The sequence below is a fragment of the Natator depressus genome, chromosome 2 (genome assembly GCF_965152275.1).
Source record: "Natator depressus isolate rNatDep1 chromosome 2, rNatDep2.hap1, whole genome shotgun sequence".
In the NCBI taxonomy this organism is placed as follows: domain Eukaryota; kingdom Metazoa; phylum Chordata; order Testudines; family Cheloniidae; genus Natator; species Natator depressus.
The window spans coordinates 260,686,846-260,711,043 of record NC_134235.1 but is presented as its reverse complement, the minus strand read 5'-3'; the positions used below and the strand labels follow the sequence as shown (position 1 = coordinate 260,711,043).

The window sequence follows — 24,198 nt, the reverse complement described above, 5'->3', positions numbered from 1 at the left end:
ACATTTTTATAAGATAAATAGGCTCAATTGAGCCTAACACTATAAGGTATGTGTTCTAATCCTTTACTCATACTCATGGCTCTTCTCTGAACTCTCCAATTTATCAACATCCTTCTTGAACAGTGCACACCAGAACGAGACATAGTATTCCAGAAGCAGTCACACTTTTGCCAAAAACAGGTAATAGAAACTCCCTACTCCTACTCAATGTTTCTCTGAAATTCCAAGGATCACATTAGGCCTTTTGGCCACAAGGTTGCACTAGGACCTCATGTTTAGCTGATTACCCCAAGTCCTTTTCAGAGTCACTGCTTCCCAGGGTAGACTTCCCGGGCTGTAAGTTTGTCCTACATTCTTTGTTCCCAGATGTATATGTTTATATTTGACCCTACTAAAATGCATGTTGTTTGCTCCCCCATCTTACCAAGTGATCCAAATCAGTCTGTATGAATAACCAGTCCTCTTCATTATCACTCTCTCAATCTTTGTGTCATCTGCAAATTTTATCAGTAATGATTGCTTTCTTCCAGGTCATTGATAAAAATATTAAATAGCATAGAGCCAAAACCTGATTCCTGCAGGATCCTATTAGAAAAACACCTGCTTCATGACTCCCTATTTACAATTACATTTTGAGATCTATCAGTCAATTGCATCCGTTTAATGTGTGCCGTGTTGATTCTGTATAGTTCTAGTTTCTCAGCCAAAATGTTCTGTAGTACCGAGTCAAATGACTTACAACAGTCTAAATATACTATATTAACACTGTTACCTTTTCACCCAAAACTTGTAATCTCATCAAAAAGATAGTTAGTTTGACAGGATCTACTTTCTATAAACCCATGTTGTCTGGTATTAATTATATTACCCTTTTATTTTTTTATTTTTTAGATGGATTATTGGCCCCATGCTATTTAACATTTTTATGAATGACCTAGAAGAAAACAAAATCATTACTGATAAAACTAATTAGGTTTACCCCATTCCCCAATTTCTGTATCATCTCCAAATTTTTAAGATAGAACTTTATGAATGGGGTTCTTTGACATGGTTGCCTGTGGTAGCATGGGACTGGACTCCATGACCCAGGTTCAGTCTAGTCCTTTGTTCCTATATATCAGTCATTCATTTTTTTACTTTCTTCCAGGCTCTGGAACTTCCCCCATGTTCAAAGACTTTTTTCAAAATCAATATTATGGTCCAGCTCTTTAAAAACTCTCAGATGCAAGTTGAGTGGACCTTGCTGATTTTAAAAATGTCTAACTTTAGCACCTGCTGTTTAACATCCTCCTATGAGTTATGGAATAGAAAGCGTTTCATCATGTGATATGATTACATAATCTGGATTTTCCCAAATATGGAACATATATTTAACACCTCTGCCTTTTCTGCGTTATTAACAATTCCACCATTCCCATCTAGTAATGGTCCAATACCGTTAAGATTCTTTTTGTTCCTAAAATACCCATCCTCCTTATTGATCTTAACTCACTGACTACAGATTTCTCCTTTTGCTTCCCTTATCAATTTTCTACATTTCTTAAATTCTGATTTATATATTTGTGTGTGTGTGTGTGTGTGTGTGTGTATATTAATAGCTGCTTTCACTTCACCATGGCTGATTCCTAATAATTGTTGTTGGTCAAGAACCAGTGGCAGGTCTAATCACATCAGGCTCCTACTGGCGAAAAATCAGCATGGAATTCAGTCCCTCCATGCCAGAAGGAGGGGCTGATAAGCAGGGAGACTGCTGACTGGGTTGCAGGAGACTGAATCCTATTCTCCCCTTAATAATTCATATGATGGAAAATAATGTTCACGTGGTAGAGAACCTTCTTCGAGTGCTTGCTTATGTTGATTCCAGTTAGGCATGCGTGCACACAGTTCACAGTCGGAAAGTTTTTCCCCTAGCAGCACCCATCGGGTTGGCTGTGGAGCCCCCTGGAGTTCCATGGCGCTCAATATATGACCCTGCCGACCCAGCACCTCCTCAGTTCCTTCTTACCACCTGTGACAGTTGTTGGAACTGCGGTAGCTTGCTTTCGCAAGTGCTCCGCTAGTGGTTCTATAGCTCAGTGTATATAGTTTTCATAGTTTTAATAATTTATAGCTTATAGTTACTTAAGTCTTAGTGTATAGCAGTCGGGGGGGGGGGGGTTCCCCACCTTCCCCACCCCAACTTTCCTGTTCCCCCTTGGGACTCGAGCATGCCTCGATCCCAAGGATTTAAACCCTGCAAGTCTTGTCACAAGCCCCTGCCAACAGGCGACCTCCATGACTCTTGCTTCAAGTGTCTAGGGGAAGTACACCAGACAGACCGGTGCCAGATTTGCAATGGGTTCCGTCCCAGAACTAAAAAGGAGCAGGACTTTTGTTTAAAACAGCTCCTCATGGAGGCGGCTCTGAGACCTCAGCCCACCTCGGCATAGCAGGATCTGGTGCCAAGTTCTTCTGTGCGGAGCGCTCTGTCCTCCGTAAGAGAAGCGGTGCCGAGGAAGGACTATGGGCACAGAGATCCTCAGCACCGTTGCTCCCAGGCACCGAAGCCGGTGGAGACTGCACGGCACCAGTCTCACTCCCTGGTGCTACAGCAGCGGCACCAGAAGGAAACAGGACAGGGACCAACCCCCTACACTGAAGTCTGCCGCCCTGGAAGTCACCACTGGGGTGCGTCCTACAGAGGAGCACTCAGCGCCAAAGGTTCAGGAGCCGGCACCGTCAACTTTGGCCCCGCAAGGGGGGGCCGTTGAGTCCGGTGCTCTTAAGACTCTCCGAGCCAGGTGGTGGGGGATGTGGACCTGCCATCCACCCTGGACACCTTCGAGGCCACGAGGGACTTAATCTCCATGACGGCACCATGGTTCCTGACCACTTGAGAAAAGCCTCCAGCACCGCAGTGCGCGGCACCATCTTGAGGCAAGCCCACGTAGTTGATGCGTCCAATCACATCTCCACGGCACCAGTCCCCGGCTCTGGGAAGAAGACCCCGCCACGGGGAGTCCCGCTGCCACTCTAGCTCGCGGTGCAAGTCGGGACTCGTGGCGCCATTCCCAGTCTCAGCACTGCTCCCCACTGAGGAACTGGTCCCCAACATGGCAGAGGTCCCGCTCCCGGCACCGCTCATCACAGCACCACTTGATGTCTCAACGCCAGTCCATTTCACAGCACCGCTCCAGATCGCAGCACTGCTCTCAAGCCCAGCTCCGCTCTGCACCGCCTTCGCCTTCATGGTCCCAGTCTTCGTCTTCGGACTCTGAAGAGGAGTCCCGGCACTCCAAACGGAGTCGGCACAGGTCAAGCCAGAGGCGGCCAGATGTGGGTGCAGGGCCATGGCCTGCACAGTGGCCATTCTGGACCCCTTGGGCATACCATCAGGCCCAGGGCGCCCCATCCAAGGGCTCCCATGGTGTCCAAGCTGCGGGTGCCGGCAGCATCAGCCAGTTGCCCCGCCCCTAAGGGTGCCAAGGTGACACTGGCCACCCTACCTCCCCCGGAGCCAACTTCCACTACCACAGTGGAGGTGGGGCAATCGGACCCAGCGGTTCAAGAGGGCCATCAGGACCCTTTACCCCCACTGGCATCCTCGTCATCCTCCCCAGTAGCAGGGACTTCCACCTCAGAGCAGCCCCCCATAGACAACTGCGCCCACCAGGACCTGCTGCGCAGAGTGGCGCGCAACACGGGTCTGCAGGCCGAGGAGGTGGTAGAGCCCATGGTGAACATCTTGGTCCCGGAAGGCCCATCAAGGGTGGCTCTACCCCTCATTATACAGAGAGCAACACCGGGAACTGTTCTTGGCATTCATCAACCTAACCAAGGCCTTTGACTCTATCCATCGTGATGCCCTATGGAGGGTGCTGGGTAGGTTTGGCTGTCCACAGAAATTCATTTCCATCATCAGACTACTCCATGATGGGATGACTGCCACCTGTGCAGTGGTTCAGATACCACACCATTCGCACTGTTGTCAAGCAGGGCTGTGTCATTGCTCTATTCTATTCTCTATTCACCTTAGAATCATAGAATATCAGGGTTGGAAGGGACCTCAGGAGGTCATCTAGTCCAACCCCCTGCTCAAAGCAGGACCAATCCCCGACTAAATCATCCCAGCCAGGGCTTTGTCAAGCCTGACCTTGAAAACTTCTAAGAAAGGGGATTCCACCACCTCCCTAGGTAATGCATTCCAGTGTTTCACCACCCTCCTAGTGAAAAAGTTTTTCCTAATATCCAACCTAAATCTCCCCCACTGCAACTTGAGACCATTACTCCTTGTTCTGTCATCTGCTACCACTGAGAACAGTCTAGAGCCATCCTCTTTGGAACCACCTTTCAGGTAGTTGAAAGCAGCTATCAAATCCCCCCTCATTCTTCTTCCGCAGACTAAAAAATCCCAGTTCCCTCAGCTTCTCCTCATAACTAATGTGTTCCAATCCCCTAATCATTTTTGTTGCCCTCCGCTGGACGTTTTCCAATTTTTTCACATCCTTCTTGTAGTGTGGGGCCCAAAACTGGACACAGTACTCCAGATGAGGCCTCACCAGTGTCAAATAGAGGGGAACGATCACGTCCCTCGATCAGCTGGCAATGCCCCTACTTATACATCCCAAAATGCCATTGGCTTCTTGGCAACAAGGGCACACTGTTGACTCATATCCAGCTTCTCCTCCACTGTAACCCCTAGGTCCTTTTCTGCAGAACTGCTGCCGAGCCATTCAGTCCCTAGTCTGTAGCGGTGCATTGGATTCTTCCATCCTAAGTGCAGGACTCTGCACTTGTCCTTGTTGAACCTCATCAGATTTCTTTTGGCCCAATCCTCCAATTTGTCTAGGTCCCTCTGTATCCTATCCCTACCCTCAAGCGTATCTACCTCTCCTCCCAGTTTAGTGTCATCTGCAAACTTGCTGAGGGTGCAATCCACACCATCCTCCAGATCATTTATGAAGATATTGAACAAAACCGGCCCCAGGACCGACCCCTGGGGCACTCCACTTGATACCGGCTGCCAACTAGACATGGAGCCATTGATCACTACCCATTGAGCCTGACAATCTAGCCAGCTTTCTATCCACCTTATAGTCCATTCATCCAGCCCATACTTCTTTAACTTGCTGGCAAGAATACTGTGGGAGACAGTGTCGAAAGCTTTGCTAAAGTCAAGGAACAACATGTCCAGTGCTTTCTCTTCATCCACAGAACCAGTTATCTCGTCATAGAAGGCAATTAGATTAGTCAGGCATGACTTGCCCTTGGTGAACCCATGCTGACTGTTCCTGATCACTTTCCTCTCCTCTAGTGCTTCAGAATTGATTCCTTGAGGAACTGCTCCATGATTTTTCCAGGGACTGACATGAGGCTGACTGGCCTGTAGTTCCCAGGATCCTCCTCCTTCCCTTTTTTAAAGATGGGCACTACATTAGCCTGTTTCCAGTCGTCCGGGACTTCCCCCGATCGCCATGAGTTTTCAAAGATAATGGCCAATGGCTCTGCAATCACATCCGCCAACTCCTTTAGCACTCTCGGATGCAATGCATCCAGCCCCATGGACTAGTGCACGTCCAGCTTTTCTAAATAGTCCCGAACCACTTCTTTCTCCACAGAGGGCTGGTCACCTCCTCCCCATGCTGTGCTGCCCAGTGCAGTAGTCTGGGAGCTGACCTTGTTCGTGAAGACAGAGGCAAAAAAAGCATTGAGTACATTAGCTTTTTCCACATCCTCTGTCACTAGTTGCCTCCCTCATTCAGTAAGGGGCCCACATTTTCCTTGACTTTCTTCTTGTTGCTAACATACCTGGAGAAACCCTTCTTGTTACTCTTAACATCTCTTGCTAGCTGCAACTCCAGGTGTGATTTGGCCTTCCTGAATTCACTCCTGCATGCCCGAGCAATATTTTTATACTCATCCCTGGTCATTTGTCCAATCTTCCACATCTTGTAAGCTTCTTTTTTGTGTTTAAGATCAGTAAGGATTTCACTGTTAAGCCAAGCTGGTCGCCTGCCATATTTACTATTCTTTCTACACATCGGGATGGTTTGTCCCTGTAACCTCAATAAGGATTCTTTAAAATACAGCCAGCTCTCCTGGACTCCTTTCCCCCTCATGTTATTCTCCCAGGGGATCTTGCCCAACAGTTCCCTGAGGAAGTCAAAGTCTGCTTTTCTGAAGTCCAGGGTCCGTATTCTGCTGCTTTCCTTTCTTCCTTGTGTCAGGATCCTGAACTCTACCATCTCATGGTCACTGCCTCCCAAGTTCCCATCCACTTTTGCTTCCCCTACTAATTCTTCCCGGTTTGTGAGCAGCAGGTCAAGAAGAGCTCTGTCCCTAGTTGGTTCCTCCAGCACTTGCACCAGGAAATTGTCCCCTACATTTTCCAAAAAATTCCTGGATTGTCTGTGCACTGCTGTATTGCTCTCCCAGCAGATATCAGGGTGATTGAAGTCTCCCATGAGAACCAGGGCGTGCGATCTAGTAACTTCTGCGAGTTGCCAGAAGAAAGCCTCATCCACCTCATCCCCCTGGTCCAGTGGTCTATAGTAGACTCCCACCACGACATCACCCTTGTTGCTCACACTTCTAAACTTAATCCAGAGACTTGTTGTGATCCTGATTCTCATTCACAACTGCCTTCCTGATAGAATCGGGATTGAGTATCGTATGGATGGCCAACTCCTCAATCTTTGACATCTCCAAACAAAATCTAAGATCACAAGAATTGGCATCACTGATCTTCAGTATGCAGATAACTGTCATTCTTGCACACACACAGGCCGATCTGCAAAGCACCCTAAATCTTTTTGCAGATGCCTATCACAGCCTGGGTGTCTCCCTCAACATTGGGAAAACCAAGGTACTCTACCAGCCCTCACTTGCACAAAGTACTCTTTGTACTCCACAAATCACCATCAGTGGAGAACCCCTGGAAAATGTGGACCATTTCCGTACCTTGGCAGCCACCTCTCCCTAACAGCCAACATTGACACAGAAATTGAACACAGGATCTGCTGTGCCAGCACATCTTTTGGAAGACTCCTCAAACAAGTTGTCGTAAAGGGAAGAGTAAACCCCTTTAAAATCCCTCCTGGCCAGAGGAAAAATCCTCTCACCTGTAAAGGGTTAAGAAGCTGAAGGTAACCTCGCTGGCACCTGACCAAAATGACCAATGAGGAGACAAGATACTTTCAAAAGCTGGGAGGAGGGAGAGAAACAAAGGGTCTGTCTCTCTCGGTTGGTATGCTGCTTTGCCGGGGATAGAACAGGAATGGAGTCTTAGAACTTTTAGTAAGTAATCTAGCTAGGTATGCGTTAGATTATGATTTCTTTAAATGTCTGAGAAAAGAATAGTGCTGAATAGAATGACTATTTCTGTCTGTGTGTCTTTTTTGTAACTTAAGGTTTTGCCTAGAGGGATTCTCTATGTTTTGAATCTAATTACCCTGTAAGGTACCTACCATCCTGATTTTACAGGGGTGATTCCTTTACTCCTATTTACTTCTATTTCTATTAAAAGTCGTCTTGTAAGAAAACTGAATGCTTTTTTATTGTTCTCAGATCCAAGGGTTTGGGTCTGTGGTCACCTATGCAAATTGGTGAGGATTTTTACCAAACCTTTCCCAGGAAGTGGGGTGCAAGGTTGGGAGGATTTTGGGGGGAAAGACGTGTCCAAACTACGTTTCCTAGTAAACCCAGTTAGAGTTTGGTGGTGGCAGGGGTTATTCCAAAGACAAAGGATAAAATTAATTTGTACCTTGGGGAAGTTTTAACATAAGCTGGTAAAAGTAAGCTTACAAGGTTTTCATGCAGGTCCCCACATCTGTACCCCAGAGTTCAGAGTGGGGGAGGAACCTTGACACAAGTACTCAATGATAGGGATCTACAAACAGATACTAAGATCTCGGTTTACAAGTCAGTTGTCATCCCCACCCTTCTCTATGGGTGTGAGACATCTCAAGGGACTGGAGTGGTTCCAGCAGCGCTACCTCAGGAGGATTCTCAGGATCAGCTGGGAAGACAGACGCACTAACATTAGTATCCTCTCTGCAGCCAACATCAGCAGTATAGAAGCGCAGGTCATGAAATACAAACTCCGCTGGGCTGGCCACTATGTATGTATGCCTGACACTCGCCTCCAGAAGCAAGTACTCTTCTCCCAGTTAAGTCAGGGAAGAATGGCTCGCAGAAGGCAGCGGAAGCATTTCAAAGACATACTGAAAGTACATCTTAAAAAGGGAGGCATCAACCCAACAAAGTGGGAGGACTTAGCACAGAACAGAACGCAGTGGCACCACATCATACACCAAGCCACACCTCACTTTGAGGAGAACAGATGTGCTCATGAGACAGAGAAGCGACAATGGAGGAAAGAAAGGGCACAACACTCCAGCCAAAAACTGTGTCCTCCAAGATTACATCTGTCACTTCTGTGGGAAAATCTGCAGGGCAAGAATTGGGCTCCTCAGCCACTTAAAAACTCACCAATGAACCCCCTTGGAAGACATTATCCTCACATCGAGGGATAGCCGAAGAAGATGACCCCTCTGTAAAACCATCCAGGCCAACACAAGGACCCTATGGCAGACCCCAGCCTCCATCCCTCCCACAGGAAAGGGTGTGGAGAGGAAATACTTCGTCCCATCTAAGGGGTATGCATACCTCTACACCCACCCACAGCCCTGCTCATTGGTGGTGGCTATGGTGAACAAACGAGAGAGGCAGGGCCAGCAGGGTCCTACCCCCAAATCAAAGGAGTCCACGCGGCTGGACCTTTTGGGATGCAAGGTCTACTCTACCAGGGGTTTGAAACTCAGGATTGCCAACCACCAGGTAATCCCGAGCAGGTACAGCTTCAACTCCTGGAACTCCATGCTAAAATTCAGGGTTCTGGTACCCGCAGAATCCAGGGAGGAGTTTGGGGCTATTGTTGAGGCGGGCAAGGCAGTGGTATGGATCTCGTTACAGGCCTCACTGGATGCTGCAGACGTGGTGGCGTACACCCTGTCCTCTGACATCACCATGAGGCGTAGCTCATGGCTCCAGGCCTCGGGGCTGCCAACCGAGGTGCCACAGATCCTCCAGGACCTGCCATTTGATGGGGTGGGCCTGTTTGCAGAGCAAACAGACTCCAGGCTGCATAGCCTTAAAGACTCTAGCGCTACACTGAAGTCGCTAGGGGTGCATACCCCAGCCACTCAGCGGAAACACTTTAAACCTCAGCCCTCACAGTGCCCCTACCAGCCACGCCCTAGACAGGACTACTCTATGAAACATGGTAGGAATGGCAGGCGCAAGACGTCCCAGCCCTCATCTAACTGGGGCCAGGTGTGCACTTCCTCAGGCTCTAAGCAGGCTTTTTGAAGGTGTGCCCAGGGACGACATACCAGCCACTGGACCGGATCCTCACCCCTTCTTCCTGAATCATTTATCCCACTTCTACCATGCTTGGTCCCAAATAACAACGGACCACTGGTTTCTTTGCACAGTAGAAGTGGGATATTCTCTCCAATTCTGCTCCTCCCCCCCTTCCCTGTCCCTCTTCAGGGACGCTTCTCACGAGCATCTCCTTGCACAAGCAGTGCAGACTCTCCTCGTTGCAGGGGCAGTGGAGGAGGTTCCTCAGGAGCTAAGGGGCAAGGGATTCTACTCCCATTATTTCCTAATTCCCAAAGCCAAGGGGGGAGAGGGGGGTCTCAGATCCGTTCTAGACCTGTGAGGACTCAACGGATTAATGAGAAATTTGAAGTTCTGCATGGTCTCCTGGTACGCTGCCCTCGACCTCAAGGATGCATACTTCCACATAGCCATACACCCTGTTCATGGACGGTTCCTCAGGTCTGTGGTCAACCACAACCATTATCAATTCACAGTCCTTCCCTTCAGCCTGTCAACAGCCCCCTCCCAAGTATTCACCAAGTGCATGTTGATTGTAGCAGTCTTCCTCTGTCGAAGGCAGGTGCAGGTATACCCGTACCTCTACGACTGGCTGCTTCGGGGGCGCTCCAGGGATCAGGTAGATGCGCAGATCCACTTTGTGAGATCCATCTTTGACTGGCTGGGCCTTCTCCTTAACAAGAGCAAGTTTTAAACTCAAAGGATAGTTTATCAGGGCAGTGCTGGACTGGGGTCAGGCCAGGGCATTCCTGCCGGAGGCCTTCTTCCAAACAATGTTGGAGATCATAAAAGGCTTCAGACGGTACCCCACCACCACAGCACGAGGCTGCCTGAGGCTTCTCGGTCATATGGCGTCTTGCACATATATGGTTCAGCACGCCAGGATGCGTCTCAGACCTCTCCAAGCTTGGCTCACGTAAGCTTATCGCCCAGGGCGTGACAGTCTGGACTTAGTGGTCAGCCTTCCGGTGCAGGTCCTCCAGTCCCTCGGCTGGTGGCTCAACCTGCAAGACGTGTGCAAGGGAGTCCCTTTCCACAGGCCCCAGCCCTCCCTGTCCCTGGTAACGGACGTGTCAGCACTGGGGTGGGGCGTGCACCTGGGGGACCTTCAGATGCAGGGTCTCTGGTCCCAGGACGAGCTCTTGCTCTACATCAACATCAAGGAATTGAGGGCTGTACAGCTAGCGTGCCAAACCTTCCAGGCTCACCTATAGGATCAGTCCGTGGGAGTCATGATGGACAACACAACTGCAATGCTTTATATAAACAAGCAGGGCGGGGCCCCTTCCTCTCCCCTATGTCGGGAAGCCCTCCAGCTGTGGGAGCTCTGCATAGCCCACTCCATTCACCTGGAGGCGATGTACCTCTCAGGTTCACAGAACAAGCTGGCGGACTACCTCAGCAGATCCTTCCACAACCACGAGTGGTCCATCCGGACAGATGTCATTCACACCATTTCCCGTTTCACAACCAGGACATTTTCCTGCCTGTTTTTTACCCTAAACCTCATGCAAACAGCTGGGAACAAAGACTCCACTCACTGGACGTTCAACAGGTGCTTGCATTTTACATCAAGCGCACGGAGCTGTTCCGAAAGTCAAACCAGCTGTTCGTGGCGGTGGCAGACCGTATGGAAGGTCTTCCGGTCTCGTTGCAGAGGATCTCATTGTGGATCAACTTCTGCATCCGCACCTCCTACGAACTGGCCAACGTTCCAGCCCTGGCACTCTCAGCGCATTCCACAAGGGCGCAGGCCTCCTCGATGGTGTTCCTGGCCCAGGTGCCAATTCAAGAGATCTGCAGGGCGGCAACGTCGTCCTCGGTGCACACTTTCAACGCTCACTGTGCCATTACCCAGCACACTAGAGATGACGCAGTTTTCGGCAGAGCAACGATCCAGTCTGAGATTCCATAAGTCCGACCCCACTTCTGAGATAAGGCTTGGGAGTCACCTAACTGGAATTGACATGAGCAAGCACTCGAAGAAGAAAAAACGGTTACTCAACTTCTCGTAACTGTTGCTCTTTGAGATGTGTTGCTCATGTCCATTCCAAACCCACCTGCCTTCCCCTCTGTTGGAGTAGCTGGCAAGAAGAAACTGAGGAGGTGTCAGGTCAGCAGGGTCATATATTGAGTGCCACAGTGGCACCACTCCAGGGGGCTCCACAGCCGACCCGATGGGTGCTGCTGGGGAAAAACTTTCCGATGAGACTGCACGCAGCACACGCACACCTAACTGGAATCGACATGAGCAACACATCTCAAAGAACAACAGTTATAAGAAGGTAAGTAACTTTTTTCTCCAGACTGCCCTTAATGGGAATAGCTGGGTAATGATGGTGGTTTGAAGATGAAACATGGTCATCCAAAGACAATCACTACTCAGACTATCTCAGTACTTACCCTGTGAAAGCAGACCTTGTACTACAGCTAAACTCATTAACTTGAAAGGATGATGAGCTGAGACTCAACTTCGCTTTTTAAACCTTATAGCTATGACAGTTAACATGTCCTCCAATGCAGTGCACTAAGGAAGTGGAGAGTAAACCATTTCACAGCTTTTCCTCACCACTCAGCATGCAGACTCCCTCTTTTCTTCTAATCTCCCCTAAGCTAAGGCCCTTTCCACAAAAATCACCCAACCTCCCCATAACATTTTATTCCTTATGCTAGTTCCAGGACAGTTTTCTCCTAGGTAACCCACAGAATTCACTTACATCACCTCCATAAATCCCTGCTGTTACTAGTAATGAGAGGTCGCCTCAGGAGCTACAGGGCAAAATCAGTGAGGGTTTCTGGAAGCAGGGTGGATTTGGGGGTTGTTCCTGGCAAGGATCCCTACTTGGTCCCTCTTTCCACCACTTCAGGAAACCTTCATCTCCCACACAAGTATCTCCCTCTGTAAATCTGCCATTTGCTAAGCAGTACAGACCAGTGGTCTAACTTTCAGAAGGGCAGAGCACCCACAAATCCAATTTGTCAATGAAAGATGCAGGTGTTCAATATCTCTGAAAATGACCTAATTCTATGGGTTAAATAATGAGATCACCTTGGCCTAAACAAACCATATTTCTATAGCTACTATAACTGTAAAGAGAGAATCTGAAAGTAGTTGCAAGAAAAAAATGGGACAAAACTAGCCTGTGGGACTCTAGCTCTAGAATTAAATGTATTTAGGATAGCAGTGTAATTGCTGACAGTGTTTTGTTTTGTTTTTTTATTGTTTTCCTTACTCCTATTTGAACACTTCCTGTGAATGTAGTTTGGCCTGTGTGCTTGTGCACTACATGCTCTAAGAATTTGCTAATCATAGAATATGATTAATACCACATTTTGCTTCCTGACTGGATGACAGAAACTTTGTTGTTGTTTTTTAAAAAGGCAGGTATATCTGGTTGGACAGGGAGCCTAGACTGATGCAAAAAATTTGACAGTTCACATAAGGATGTGGGTAGCGGCATGAACAGCCATTACTCAGACATTGGTGCGAATCCCAATCTATGGAAAAGGACACTAATATGGTAGAGTCAACCTGCTATCTTGAACACAAGAGAATGATTATGAATACTCTTGCACTATTCACTTAACTCAGTTTAGGAGCATGGTTCCAACAAAGTTATCTGAAAAAATCTCTGCTTTAGTGACATCTAGTGGTCAGAAGTATCCACGCCTATCAGGCTTACGCTTTGTCTACATGCAAATTTGCATCTATTTCATTAAACAGTTTAGTTTAGGTGATACAACTCCCTGTGTGGACACTCTCTATTTCTGAGTGGCTTATTTGGTTTAGTTTAAACCTGTTCCTAATTGATTTCCGCTAAACCAAAATAATCCTGATGTAAATTGAAATAAGAGGGATTGCCCCTGTTTAAGTTCACACCTTTAGGCCTGGGCTACGCTGGGGGGGGGGGGGGGGGTTTGAACTAAGATTCGCGTAGCTGAAGTCGAAGTATCTTAGTTTGAGTTACCTGGCTGTCCTCACAGCGGCAAGTCGACACTGGCGGCTCCCCCATCAACTCCGCTTACTCCTCCTGCCGAGGTGGAGTACAAGCGTCAATTCGGGGATCGATTTATCGCATCTAGACGAGACGCAATAAATCGATCCCCAATAGACTGATCACTACCCACCGAGCCAGCGGGTAGTGAGCCAGCGGGTAGTGAAGACGTACCGTTAGTTAGGCTTGGTCGATGCTACACAGTTAGGTTGACCTAAGCTGCCTTAGGTTGACCTAACTATGTCAGTGTCTACACTACAACCTTGCTCCCGCCAATGTGATCTACTATACCTCCATGAGAGGTGCAGGGCTTATGTCAGTGTAGTTAGAAGCCAGACATTGGCTTTGGGCTGTCTTGTCAATTTCACGGCTCTGCTGGCACTGTGAAATTGACAAGAAAGTCAGCTCCCCAGCTGGGCTGCTTCTGGGTCTCCGCTCTAAGCTGGGCTTCTGGCTTGGGTGGCCACCCATGATCCCTGCTTCCCCCCCGGAGCATGACAGCCAACTGGACTCCAGGTGTGGATCTCCCTGCCGGAGGCAAGAAACCCCAGGCAGCTGCCCCTTCCCTGGCTGGGAGCTGTGCAGAGCTGAGAGCCCTGGCACCCAGTCCCCCACATAGCCCCCTCTTCAGTTGGTGGAAGCACTCCTGGTGAAGATGCATACCACCGACAGGAAGAGGATAGTGTGGACATCAGCCACCGCAGTCATAACAGTGCAGACATGCCCTTAGACTGATATATTGGTGTAGACAAGCCCTTAGTAGACAGCACCCAGCTGACTAGGGTGAGGTGGTCTGTCTGAAAGGCAGTGGCAATTAGCTTTAGTTTCAATTTCCATTGTGTTTGTGAATGTAACTTCGCAAACACACACAGTTTACGGTCTATAAGCTATGTTATTCAGTAACCATTAAAACTGAATATCTACTTACCATCCAAAGCAATGCAGCCAGTTTATTCTCACGTGTACAAAGAGGAGGTTTCCAAATGAGCTTCAGACTGTCTTCACACTGAATAAAAGGTCTTGAAGCATTTTATAAAGGTGGTGGCTGTCATTCTAACTTCTCACACTGGGGATAATGAGAGAGAGGAAACAGAAGTTAAGAACCAAATTTTCAAGTGTCCCCTATTTTTGGATGCCCAACTGGACAGTGAGGCCTGAATTTCAGAGGTGCTGAACACCTACAGCTTGTATTGAGTTGGAACAGCAGTTACACAACTTTTCTGAAAATTGGGCCTTGGTGGGATCTAATGCTGGGCACCCAAAAGTAGTGAACTTTTATTTAAAAACAAAGACATGCTTTTGTCAAGAAGTCTTGCAGGTGTGAACAGAATATACGTCTCCTAGCTCCGAGTCCCCTTTTCTAACCACTAAGTTCTCTCCAGTGCTCAGCCAAAGTAACTGAGCTTGATGGTAAGGATTGCTATGGGTGGCGGGGGGCGGAAGAAGGATTCTTCCTTCATCCATATCCAGACTGTGAAGCAGGTGTAGAAGCTGAGATACTCCATAGCAGTATGCTATCCTAGTGGCCTGAGTAGCCTCTGACCTTATGTGAGTTTACGGTTCCCACCACTCACGGGAGTGAGGAGAACCACCAAATGCAGTATAATGTAGTAGATGATCTTCTGCCTCCTCAACTACCCTTGCAAATAGTAATGTAAGGGTGACCTCTTAAGACGTGGCGTAACCTACCCCTGCACAGCAAAACCACATAATTCCAGAATCCCCTTCATATCTGCAAATGAAAGGGCAGAATTGGCTCTTTTGACGTATGTATTAGGACTGAGGAAAATAAAGCAACACCCTTTAATTAGTTCAGCGCTGATACTCTAATCCCATGTTGCCGGTTCTTGTGATTTTATTGTAAGCTTGGCAATATTTGATTTCCTTAAAACCCCAGCTTCTGAAGTGAAGTAATTACATGAGAATCTCAGATTTCATTTTAAAAAGAAAATAAAAGTTTGTGGAGAAGACATGCGCTGAGTGCATCCTAAAGGCTCAGAAACCAGAAGGAAGAATTTTTTTTTAATCTTATGATTTCTTGGGACCTGATTTATAATTCTCAAATGCTTAAGGTTAGCATTAATACAAATATCATGAAGGAAGCTGTAGTGGGGCAGCTGCCCCACTCCTGGAGAACAGGGATTGAAAGCAGCCAAGCTAGGCTGATTGGGGAAGCAGCCACAGCTGTGGCCGGCTCACTTAGGGCCCAGCTGGCCCTGATCAGAGGGCTGGGGGCCAGGAGCTGAAGGAGTCTCACTCTAGCCCTGGAGTGGGAAGGGCTATAGCTGCCTGAGAGGAAGGTACCTGAACTGGAGCAGTGCTGGGGAATAGGGCAAGGGAGCTCGGGAGCTCCAGCCTGGTAAAACCCCAGGCTACAGGCCTTGTTGAAGGCCTATCAAAGGTACTAGGGCTACAGAGATACAGGTAGACAAAGGCAGCAGGTCCCACCCCCTTGCCAATGATGAGTGGCCATTACGGACTGCAGTCTGCCCCAGTGATCGGGGGCTAGATGATGACTGGCAGCACCTACTGAGGTAAGGTGGGTTTAGAGGGTTGGGGGTTCCCCTGGGAGGGGAAACCCAGAGTGAGGGGCTACTGCTGGGGGCCGAACCCCGAGGTAAAGAGGCAACTGGGTCCGGGAGGGACACAGGGCCAGCAGCAGGTGAGACACCAGCCTGCAGAGGGCACTCCATATGCTGGAAAAGAGCTAATTCCCAGACGACCAGCAGGAGGCACCACACCAGTGAGTCTTCACCTCGCTACAGAAGCCCAAAGGGGTACTCCCCAGCTGCCAACTGGGATTTCAATGTCATAGTTAACCAATCCAAATAGACCAGAAGAGATCAATTTGCCTATACTCTCTAAAGCAAAATTTAGTTTAGGCTGGGGCTAGCTTTGTTGTCATGAGAAAAACTGCAGACGATCTTGGAAAATGCCCTGTAGCAAAACCAGAACAGCATTTTCAGTTCATCAAGATTACAAAGCTCTAAGATGTCACATCAAACATCTTCTCTCATTACCCACCAACAGAAACATGAAATACTTAGCACTTTTACAGCTTTTCCTTTTTCAAAGCACCATGCAACCCTACTTCAACCTCTCTTAGAAAACTAACCTTAGCAGCAAAGAACTCTCTCATGATCTGAAAAGGCCAAGAGTCTCATACTTTTAAGTGAATAGAAATATATCAGACCCTCTGCTCAATGCTTGTTGTGAAGAAAATCACCCTCTGATGAAAGTTCCTCGGTTAATTCTATTTCTCCTGGGAGCTTCCACAAGGTATCATCGTTGTCCATAAATGTCACCATGGATGGGGAGGATTGCTCCCTGCCCCTACTCTTTGGCCCTTGCCCTGCCCCAGTTCCCCTTGTCCCTCCTCACCCCTCCAGCCACCAAGAGATTCCCCTGCCCACTGCTCGCCTCGCCACCCCGCTTGCTCACTCCCTCACCCGCCAGCCACTCGCTTCCTCATCCCTCCACTCGCCTCGCTTCCCTACCAGATACCCCACCCACCCACCTCCTCACCGGATCCCCCTGCCTGCCCATCGCTCGTCTCCTCACTCTCCTGCCAACCCCCCCACCCACCTCCTCACCCCCTGCCAGACCATCTACCTGCCCATCACTAGCCTCCTCGGCCCTCCACCCAACTCCTCAGACCCTCGCCAGACCACCCCCACCTGCCCACCTCCTCCAGGCCCCCTGGAACCCCCCCCCCACCATCCTGCCTCCTCACCCCCACCAGACCTTCTCACTTGCCTCCTCACTTCTCCACCAGGCCTCCCTCCTTCTTCAGCCCACCACTCACCTCCTCACTCCACCAGACCCCCCCCACCCGCTTCCTCACTTCCCTGCAGACCCTACCACGAGACCCCCTCCCTGCCCACCTCCTCACACCCCTCCAGATTCTCCCACCCACTGTGAGACCTTCCTGCTAGCCCCCTCCAGGACTTCCACAGAGGGGAGGGATGGAGAGGAGGAAGACTCACCAGGCAGCAGCAGCAGGTAGTGGGGGCCTTGGGGAACGGGCGAAGCAGGGACGGGAAGAGGCATGGCCACCTTGGCCCAGTGGCGAGTCAGCAGCAGCTGCACTGGGGAGGCTTAGCCTCCCCTGGCCTATTATACCTGCCACCTATGAATGTCACCTACTGAACTCCCACAGCTGTGCTTAGGCAGCCACAGCAGAGGAAATAGCATGTGCTGGAGACAACAGTCTCTTCCCCTCTGCTAGTATTCGAACAGCAGGATACAGTAGAACCTCAGATTTACAAACACCTCTGGAATGGAGGTTGTTCGTAACTCTGAAATGTCCGTAACTGAGCAAAACTTTATGGTTGTTCTTCCTAAAGTTTACAACTGAACATTGACTTAATACAGTTTTGAAACTTCTATGCAGAAGAAAAATGCTGCTTTTAACCATCTTAATTTAAATGAAACAAGAACAGTTTCCTTACATTGTCAAATCTTTCCTTTTAAACTTTCCCTTTATTTTTTTCAGTGGTTCACATTTAACACAGTACCGTACGGTAACTCCTCACTTAAAGTCGTCCCAGTTAACATTGTTTCGTTATTAGGTTGCTGTTCTATTAGAGAACACACTTGTTTAAGGCTGGGCAATGTTCTAAGGTTGTTTGGCTCACCCTGCTCCACCCGCCCAGCATTCCAGCCAGGGCTTGGGACACAGGTGCTTACCCCACTCCGCCTAACTGGCATTCCAGCTGGGGAGCGAGCAAGCCCCCGCCCCCGGCAGGAGCGCCAGGTGGGTAGAGTGGGGCAAGTCCCCTTGCCCCAACCTGGCTATGCCCCTGCCTCAATCAAGCTTCACAATCATCACTGGTGAGAAGAGCATTAAATTGTTTAAAACTTACACTGTATATGTATATAATGTCTTTTGTCTAGTGAAAAAAATTTCCCTGGATCCTAACCCCCCCATTTACATTAATTCTTATGGGGAAATTGGATTCGCTTAACATTGTTTCGCTTAAAGTAGCATTTTTCAGGAACATAATTACAACGTTAAGTGAGGAGTTACTGTACTGTATTTGCTTTTTTTGGTATGTACTGCTACCTGATTGGGTAATTCCAGTTCCAAATGAGGTGTGTGGTCGACCGGTCAGTTCGTAACTCTTGTGTTCATAACTCTGAGGTTCTACTGTACTTCATGCAAGGATTAAGAGACAGGCTGTTCGAATCAGAAGCTTCACTGGCAACTGGGAGCCTGTCATAGACTTTACTTCTAGAGCACCCCCCTTTTGGGTAGGTACAGGTGCTGCTTCTCCCCTCACCAGCTTCCTCTGGAGCAGGGCATGAAAAGAATTGCCTATTTCTAGCTACCAGTATCAGGGAGACAATTCTCTCCTCCCCCAGGTTAACAATAGTCCAAGTGAATAAGGTAAGGTGGAGTAGTGAGTCTTACAGTCCGGTTTAGGTTCATCCCACTCTCCTTGCAAAGCAACTGGTCAACAGCCCCTAAGCTAGGGCTGGGTTCTCTAGGCTTTTATGAGGCTAAGGGGCCCATGCTGAGCTTCCTGGGCTCTGAATTAAAGAAAGTAAGGGGAATCCTTCTACTTGTCCAGAAGGCCATCAGCAGCCATATGGTGGGTTCAGAAAGCTCTGTGTCCCAGTTCTACTGCCCTCTGAGGTGCACCTCCCACTGAGCTTGAATCCCTGTGGTTTTTGGGTTTTTTTTAAAGTCCTTCTCCAGGTTCAGCAAGCCTCCTAGGTGCTTTGGGTTGCAGCTGATTGTGCCCAGAGGATCTCATTAACCCCTTCCTGAGGGGGTGGGAACTTCTCCCATCACAGTTCTAGTTGTCTTATTATTATACTAATTTCTATAGCATTGATACCTAGGACATTGATTCTAGAGACACTAATTACAAAGATAAGTACACAAAACAATGTTACTCAGTACTAAATAAATCATATGGGTTTCATATTGTGTCCTGAAGTTCAGCAGCTATGAGTTCTGACTACTCCTGGGGGAATTCTGCACCACTGCACAATGCAGAATTTTGCAAAAATTAATGTTGTGCGTGTAGAATTTCCTTCCCCCCACCCCTGCCCCCCAGAAATGGGCTGCAGAGATGCTGGCTGCCACTAGGGGCCGCTGGACCCAGCAGAGTCCAGTTCACAAATAGAAGACAAGGCCTAGGAGAGGGGAGGGAACTGGAGGGTTCCCAGCAGCTGCAGTTCCCAGCACACTCTGAAGGAAGGAGGCAGCAGCATCAGGCTGTTCCTCCCTCTGAATCCCAGAGCTCTGGAGGGCAGAGGGTGTGAGTGTCGGGGCCATGGTTGGCATCTCGGGGGAGGGGAAGATGTAAGTGTCTGGGATGGGGGGGCTCCAGCTAGGTTCTGGAGAGGAGGTGGTGAGAGTGTCTGGACTGGGGGAGGCCTGTGGCTGGGCTCTGGGGCAGAGGGGGTGTGAGTGTCTGGCCCCCCGACTCGGTTCTGACAGGGAGGGGCAGAGAAACAGGAACTGGGTTGTCGTAGGGATTTCTTTAGCTCTCTCCTCCTGGGGGAATGTTTGTGTGTCTATACTGTTACAGACATAGTTGCTGACAGGTATTTTGAAATAAAATTACCAAAATAATTGAAACTAGTATGACTGTATAGTGTTATTTTGACAAATAAAATTTGCAGAATTTTAAAATATTGTGTGCAGAATTTTTAATTTTTGGCACAGAATTCCCCCAGATTGTTATGGAGAACTAGTTCCACATGCAAGGAGCCTGTCACTAAGTAAGACCTGCCCTCAATGGGGAGGCAAACTCTGCCACAAGAATAGTGGGAGAGGTTAATGGAGTTTTTGCTGTTTTTATGTTCCCATATACTGGGCCAGATCTGCCCTCTGTGCAAATTAGAGCAGCATCTGTTGTTCCGGCTGGGAAGAGCAGGAGTGAAGATGAACTCTGGCCTTTTTTCCCCACTGATGGTGGTTGGGGGTAGGGAGGTGCATAGAACTGTTGTGTTGGCTCGATATCACCAGTGGATTCCTTTCTATGGTAGGAAAATTAGCAGGTAGCTGGTTAAGGTGAAATTACAGCCCCATTGAGCAGTGCAAAGGCCCATATCACAAGAGAATTGGGCCCAGAGTGTTCAAATGGGGAGGATCCAGAAACGAGAGCTTCAGCAGCCTATAGATGAGAAACATCTTTCAGGGAACTGGATCCCAGATCATTCATGGCTTTATAGCATAATGGACACCTTGACCGACATCAGAAACAAATGGAGAATCAAGTATAGAATTGACCATCCACATTATGTTCATACTTGTTTGCACCACTCAAGAGGTGAATGGACATCTTCTGCACTAGCTGGAGCTTGTCGTTGGACAGCAAGTTTTACTTTAAGGTGATGTAAGTGTAACAGGATAGCTGGCCCCTTAAATTAAATCAGGCTCACCACTCCTGTTCCAATCCAGATGTGTTCTAGTGTGGTGTAATGAGGAGGGGGGATGCTATCCCACAGAGTTACAAATGAGAAACGCCCTAAAGGCAAGAGAGTCCACAAGCCACTGTCCAGTTTCCTCATGGAGGAGATGCCCTGAAAGAGAGTTTAGAACTGAGCCCAGAGAGGGAGTTCCCAAAAACAGAAAACAATTATGCTCAGAGCTTCAGGGAGGGGGTGGCTGTGAAGGGAGTGATGAGAGTTCCCTAGTGAAGCCAGATGAGGCAGCCAGAGAGTCACCTACAAATTTCTCTTGACCACAGACCGGTGGCTGGAGAGAGCCAAAGGCTCTCTGAGGTGGAGAGCTGAAGCTAGAGGGCCAGAGAAGAATGAAGGCTGATGGAGAAGGGAGCCCACTGACGTCTCCAAACCTGAAAATTAAGCATGACAGAGAAACAGCCCAGCTAGAGAGGCTGGGGTGAGGTGCAGAGAGATGCCAGACCTATCTCAGAGAACTGGATTGTGATGAGAGATGCCAGAGCTGTCTTGGTGTGCTGATAGACTGTTGGGACTTGAACAATTGAAAGTATGGTTTGGACTGTACTGGGGAATTCTCGAGTACACGGGTGGGACTTTTAAAATAAATTAACCCTTTCTGAACAAATGTAGCACTCACTGGTTTGGAGCAGGTACTTGAAATTTGGTAGGGGAGTTGCCTTTAGGGCATGGATGTTCCTTTTGCCATTGGGGTGAAAATCCAGCTATACTTGGACAAGTTAAGCCTTTGATAACTCACAGTTCACACATTCTCAGTAGAAATATCTTTGATATTTAACAGCTAAAATCTCCAAAGATTCCATCCTCACTGAGCATGCCTGAGTCTCTCGGTGCTCCTAATGTGACTGGCTTCACATAAGCGATCCCTTCAGACTGATCAAGCATGTTCCCGCCAGCCCAGGGCTACAGAGGTGAAGCCAGTCTTTTCCTCAGTGGCTGCTCGATGGAGCTGGGCATGAGAACTGAGAGCAGGGAGCCTGTCTATTCTGTGCTCTATGACCACATGATCCTTTCATGGCACCCAAGCAACCATCTGAATTGGATGCAGAAGGAACAAAAGCCAGGACAGAGAAAAGACTACATTGGGACAAGGAGTCTGGTCAGAATGGGACTGGAAGTGGGGAAGAGAGAGACTGGATAGGCAATGAGACTGTGCCTCGCACTGGGGGAGGGAGCCTAGGACTTGAAGCCAGTCGGTGAAATAGAGGGAGCCAGTTGGCCGTGGGGGAACACTAAAACAGATTGGACAAGGAACTAGAGGGAGACTGGGACTGGCTGGACAAGGAGCCAGGGAAGCAGTAGGTAAGGAGACTGAGACTGGATGACTATTATCAGTATTACTAAAAAGAAAAGGAGTACTTGTGGCACCTTAGAGACTGACAAATTTATTTGAGCATAAGCTTTCATGGGCTAGAACCCACTTCATCAGATGCATGGAGTGGAAAACACAGTAGCAGCTATATATACACATAGTACATGAAAAGATGGGAGTTGCCTTAGCAAGTGGGGGGGGTCAGTCTAACGAGAATTCAGTTAACAGTAGAATAACAAGGGAGGAAAAATCATTTTTGCAGTGGTAATGAGGGTGGTCCATTTCAAACAGTTGACAAGAAGGTGTGAGTAACAGTAGGGGGAAATTAGTATGGTAAAATTAGTTTTTATAATGACCCAAAATGCCTTTTCCGTTGCTGAACTTGGCAGGACAGACATACTGACATTTTGCATCATCAAAACCACAGAAGTGGAGATTTTCATAAGAGAAAGAAGAGGAACAGCAGCTGAAATGAATTTAGAAATAGGTTGTAATGACATATATTAATGATATTACCTACTTTTGTTTATTTCAGAGACTCTCATACACTCTGGAGATATTGCTATCCATATGGAATGCATTCTGGGTTCTGATAAAAGCAGTTCATCATGAAGTTTGTCCCTATAACGGCACAGTTATACCAACACAAATGTTATTTTACAGTATTCTGATTACATCTGCAGTTAGGCATGGCATCCTAATACCCTGTACGCTTTGATCAGTGTGCTGGATAGCTTTATAACCCATTAGAGATACTGCATTGTGCTGATACACTTTGTGTAGCTTATTCAGAGATTAAAATGTCTCTGCAGGTAATGTTAGGGGAAGAATTCTAGACATTCAGGCTATGTCATCAGTGCAAAAAAGGTGTGTTTATACCCTTACAAAACCTGTGTGTCTGTTATGTGCTTCCACTATCAAGTGTCCCTGAAGAGGTAAACTGTAAACCCAGAGCACCCATAAGGTTAGAGCTCTGGGAAAGGGTGTGATTAAGCTACTGGGGAGTCTGGGTGTCAGCATTGGCCCTGGGGTCCCATTTCCACAAAAGAGTAACAGACAGGGAGCCTATGCCTAGAAATTGTGCCAGACAGGCCAAGGGGAGAGAGGGACAGGGCTACAGCCTACTTAGAGCACATGGTCTTGTGTATTGGGATTCAAACACAGAACCCCAATGAGTATCCAGCTAGGGGGAGCGCTACCTAGGTTGTGTGGCATAAGGCACTGATAGTTTTTACCTAGATGTAGCTAGTTGAGGTCAACCCTATACCTCCCGCTAGGGGTTGACTTCGACTAGTTACACTGAGATGAAAACTACAGTGCCTTGTATCCACGGGGATTTTACAGCGAGATAGCTAGGAGTTAACTACCTAGGTAAAAACATACCTTTTTTGCACTGATGACATAGGCTGAATGTCAGACCTGGAGCACGGATGATTAGGCTTGTCTGGGCAAAGGGGCTGGGATTAGGGGATGAAGGCAGCCAGGGGTGGAAGGGACAGAACAGGGATAGTGAGGGGCAGATGAGTCTGTAACCACTGGGCCCCCTCCTCTCTAGGGCCAGAACTGCGGCTCCTGAGTGTCAGCACCCAGCTACGACTCAACCCCCAGTCAGGGCATGTCCCCCACCCCCACCCCCACCCCGGGACAACAACTTTATACTGCTACCAGTCTCCTCAGCACAGGAGACAGCGGCCTGCGGACGGAGCCGACGCCGCGGATGGCCCGCGCGGGCGACCTGAGGACAGCGGGACACAGCGCTCACCCAAAGCGCCAAGCGGGCGTCGCGCGCACTCGCGAGGCGGGAAACTGACGGTTTCAGGCTGCCTCATACAATCCCCCCGTTCCCGCCCACAGCGCGTGCAGCGTGACACCGCAGCAGCTGGGAAGGCCGCAGGCACCACCGAGCCGGGAAGCGAGAACGAGGTTGGGAATTCCAGAAACTAGAAGCTCAAGCCCCCTCCATCAGCACATGCGCAAAGCGCCCCATAAGATGCTTGGACTAGTGGGCGCATGCGTACACGCATAGTGCGGCCCGTGCGGGGTGGTTGAGGTTTGACGCATGCGTGCACA

At 48.6% G+C, this 24,198-nt stretch overlaps 1 long non-coding RNA gene across 1 annotated transcript in view; it reads right to left on the bottom strand.

Moving 5' to 3' along the window:
* The window catches only part of LOC141983396 (uncharacterized), a 48,278-nt gene extending 24,210 nt beyond the window's left edge, over positions 1 to 24,068 (bottom strand). The window contains exons 1-4 of the long non-coding RNA XR_012638358.1: positions 23,891 to 24,068; positions 22,649 to 22,749; positions 14,305 to 14,442; positions 13,350 to 13,412 (exon numbers count right to left, since the gene is read on the bottom strand). This is a non-coding gene — a long non-coding RNA (uncharacterized LOC141983396). The remainder of the gene's footprint in view (positions 1 to 13,349; positions 13,413 to 14,304; positions 14,443 to 22,648; positions 22,750 to 23,890) is intronic.
* Between the last annotated feature and the right edge of the window lie 130 nt (positions 24,069 to 24,198).